The sequence below is a fragment of the Otolemur garnettii genome, unplaced genomic scaffold (genome assembly GCF_000181295.1).
Source record: "Otolemur garnettii isolate 467f Iridium unplaced genomic scaffold, OtoGar3 scaffold00111, whole genome shotgun sequence".
Lineage (NCBI taxonomy): Eukaryota > Metazoa > Chordata > Mammalia > Primates > Galagidae > Otolemur > Otolemur garnettii.
The window spans coordinates 3,846,168-3,850,547 of NW_003852506.1; the positions used below are offsets into that span (position 1 = coordinate 3,846,168).

Here is a 4,380-nt window from a genome sequence, read left to right on the forward strand (position 1 = left end):
GGGTTGTTTGGGGAGCTGGTTATTTTGCAGGACTGATTAATATCTCTTAGGTTTTCTGACATGGACAGGTAGATACAAGTTGTTATGGGGCATGTTGTGGGAACAAAATTGATTATGACCCTGGGAATTTTCAAGAAGCAGCTGACACTCCACAAAAGTTGTGTATAAAATCCAGCGCTACACTCACCATGATACCTACAGTTGCTAGGATGGGGCCTGGTTTGTGATTCAAACTGTTAAAATAATATTTTCCCTTCTTGCTAAAATAGTACTAGCTCTTCCTCTCTTCAGTTATTTTGGCAAGTACCTTGAGCTGTTACCATGCTGCCCTAAGAAAATTATCACAAACTGGGTGGTTTACAAATAACAGAAATTTATTTCTCACAGTGCTAGAGGCTAGAAGTCTGAGAGGTTGCAGAGTGCCACCTTCTCATTGTATCCTCACATAACAGAAGGAGGGCAAGCTACTTCTCAGGGTCTCTTTCATAAGGGCCTTAATACCACTCATGAGGGCTCTACCTCATAGCCTAATAATCCCCTAAAGCCCCATCACACTAGAGATTATATTTCTGCTGAAATACAGGTTTTTAAACTCTTTTAAAAACTCTTTTAAATATGAATTTGAAAGAGACAAAAACATTTAATCCCTAACGCATAGATTAGGAGAAATTCATCTATCAGCATAGTGAGTAATTAAGGAAGGATGCTTGTACCATCAACTTTTAAAGGTAAAATACTCTATTCACTGTAGCATTTCTTTTATTGTTACAAACTTAACACATGTTTCACTCTTAGGTTTGTCATTACTAGTGCTCTTGTTATAAAGACCTATAGGTTCTGAGTAGTTTCTAGCCCTATTTTTCCCATAAGTTTTGTGTTTAGTATATAATATCCTAAATACAAGACCTGATTCTTCTCCACTCCTACTGCTTTACTTGACTAGCCTTAAAAGAAAAAAAAAAAAAAGACCCAATTCTTTTATACCTACTAGATGCAAGAAGTGCTTGGCATCCTTGGAGAAAAACAGATGACTGGCACAGGACATGCTACTGAAGCCCATGCAACCTAAGAGAAAATAACAGGCAACTCAAATAAGAATGGTATGACCAAAAATGTGTCAAGGTCCATACATGAAGGACAAAAAATTGTGAAGGAAATTTGGTAAATTTTGGCCGTATAGCCAATACTTTAAAAAATCTAAACATCTATTTGTTATTTGGGAAAAAAGTTAACATTGTCATTACAAAATTGCAGATAGTTTTTAACATTTCTTAATTTTATTGGCTACAGTTGGATTTTTTACATTTATTTAATATTTTAGTCAGTAATTATTCTCTATTAGTTCATCATTAATCTTTACAGTATATAAGTGATCCTGGAACAAAGCCAAAGTTATCTGCAGTGAACTTCTACTTACATGGAATGTTTATATGAATAACACCTGGTAGATATAAATATTCCATGTTGAAGGGAGACAAGCTCATAACCTTTCATATTTTGAGGAAGATAAAGTTTCTTACTCTTAATATACATATTCTGTGAGATGGATCCAAAGAATTTCAGATCAATAAATAGCACCCAAAAGGTAAAGATGGTTGAGATAATCAACATTTACATAAACTCACCAGATGGACTCTTCTAGTGACATTAAAATGATGCCTGCACCCCTCCTATATTCACGTAAAAATTACCAGTGTATTAGCTGTCAATTATGTTAAAGTTTATTTTACCCAAGGGTTTGCTAATTGTTTTCAAATTTTATGTAAAAGCGATAGTCTAAAAAAGAAAGATATTTCTAAGAACACACAACAGAAACTTATATCACTCTCAGAAAAATCTCAAGAAATTTCTCTTATCACCAGAAATGTCAGAGTAAGAATCTCTGAAAAGCCACTCTTCTGTAAAAGCAACAAAAACACTGGTAAGATAGTCAATATCAACGTTTTCAGAAATTAGAATTAGGCAACAAGGTTTGCAACAATCCATCAAGAAAACATAACCATTTTAAATACCTATGCACCTAACACTAGAGTCCAAAAATACATGAAGCACAGACAGAAAAAAATGAACAGATATGAAGGGAGAAATAGATAAGTCAACAATAATAGTTAGAGACTTCAAATCCCCCCCTTTTTTTTTCCTGAAACACTGTTGCCCTGGGTAGAGTGCCATAGCATCATCACAACTCACAGCAACCTCAGACTCTTGGGTTCAAGAGATCTTCTTGCCTCAGCTTCCCAAGTGGCTCTATAGGTACTTACCACAATGCCCAGCTAGTGTCTTGCTCTTGTTCAGGCTGGTCTCAAACTTCTGAGCTCAAGCAATCCTCCCACCTCAGCAATCTCCCAGAGTGCTAGGATTATAGGTGTGAGCCACCATGCCAGTCTCAAAACTCCACTTTTAATCACAGATAGAACTATGCAGATCATCAATAAAGAAATAAAAGACTTGGCTCGGTGCCTGTGGCTCAAGCGGCTAAGGCACCAGCCACATACACCTAAGGTGGCGGGTTCAAATCCAGCCCGGACCCGCCAAACAACAATAATGGCTGCAACCAAAAAATAGCCGGGCGTTGTGGCGGGCACCTGTGATCCCAGCTACTTGGGAGGCAGAGGCAGGAGACTCACTTGAGCCCAGGAGTTGGAGGTTGCTATGAGCAGTGAAGCCATAGCACTCTATCCAGGGGGACAGCTTGAGGCTCTGTCTCAACAAAGAAAGAAATAAAAGACTTGAACAACACTATAACACAACTAGACCCAACAGACATCTATAGAACTCAGGACCCAACTAGAGAACAATACACATTCTTCCAATGTGCATGTGGAAAATTATCTAGGAAAGACCATATGTTAGGACATAGACCTTGATATGTTTAAGAAGATTGATACCATGGATGCCTGTTTTTTAAACACAATACAATGAAATTAGAAATCAATTACAGAAGGGAATTTGGGGAATTCCAAACTATGAATATTAAACCACACACAACCAAGAATCAATGAATCAAAGAAGAACTCACACAGGAAATTAGAAAATATTTTTAGATATATGAAAATAATGCCTGCCAAAAAGAGATTAATTTACTTACATATTTATTATAAATAAACTTATAAATGAATTCTGATGTTTAATAAAAAAGCAACTATAGAGCTTCTAAAATTTTTGTTAAGAGTTTTTCTTTTCTTCCAGACGTTTTTCAACTCACATTACTACTGATTTTCAGAAAGCAATAATTCAAGGCTGCCTCTCTGTGATGGTACTAAACTGGAAAAGTATTTATTAATTTTTAGGGCTGCCATATAAAACTGAGGCATTAGTAGAGGGAAGGAACTAACCTACAGCATCCAGCAGGGAGGGAGGAAAGTGGACATTACCCTATGTTCATCCTTCCACATTCTGGTCTTCTGCAAGCATCTTCCACTGGCCAAAACCAAACAGAAGCTCAAAGGAGCCCACTGCTGAAGTCTGTAGAGATGAGCCTTCCAGGATACCAAACAAGGTGAATGGCTGGAGAATGGAATTGGAGACAAAAATGGAGAATACCTAGCACCCATTCTTCTGTCACTTTGCATGAGATTTAAAGTCAGAGTAGAATCCAAGTTCCCTGATTCGAGTACCTCCCTACCTCTTGGGTAGCAAAGGGCAGAGAGAACATCTTGATTTGTTATCACAATAAGACATGAAGAAGTATATCAAGGTAGTTAGATAAAAATAGGAGGTCTGGTGCCATGAACCACGTTGGGCCGGGAAGCTTTTCTGGTTTGAGCAGCTGTGGCAGTTGAAACCCAAGCAGGACTATGGCCAACAGTGAGCGCACCTTCCTTGCCATGAAGCCCAATGGGGTCCCGTGGGGTCTTGTAGGAGAGATCATCAAACGTTTTGAGCAGAAGGGATTCCACCTTGCTGGTCTGAAATTTATGCAGGCTTCTGAAGAGCTTCTCAGAGAACACTACACTGACTTGAAGGACCATCCATTCTTTGCTGGCCTGGTGAAATACATGAGCTCAGGGCCCATGGTTGCCATGGTACGGTATGGGCTGAATGTGGTGAAGACGGGCAGAGTCATGCTCAGAGAGACCAACCCCGCAGACTCCAAGCCTGGAACCATCTGTGGGGACTTTTGCAACCAAGCTGGCAGGAATGTTATTCATGGCAGCGATCCTGTGGAGAGTGCAGAGAAGGAGAACCGTTTATGATTTTGCCCTGAGGAACTGGGGGATTACAAGAGCTGTGCTAAAGACTGGATCTATGGGCTCGGCGCCTATAGCTCAACCGGCTAAGGCGCCAGCCACGTACACCTAAGATGGCGGGTTCGAATCCCCAGCCCAGACCCGCCAAACAACAATGATGGCTGCAACCAAAAAATGGCCAGGCATCGTG

The 4,380-nt window shown here is 39.6% G+C and overlaps 1 pseudogene; it reads left to right on the forward strand.

Annotated features, from left to right (window-relative positions):
• Positions 1 to 3,797: 3,797 nt before the first annotated feature.
• On the forward strand, positions 3,798 to 4,196 carry LOC100948442 (annotated as a pseudogene).
• Positions 4,197 to 4,380: the final 184 nt, after the last annotated feature.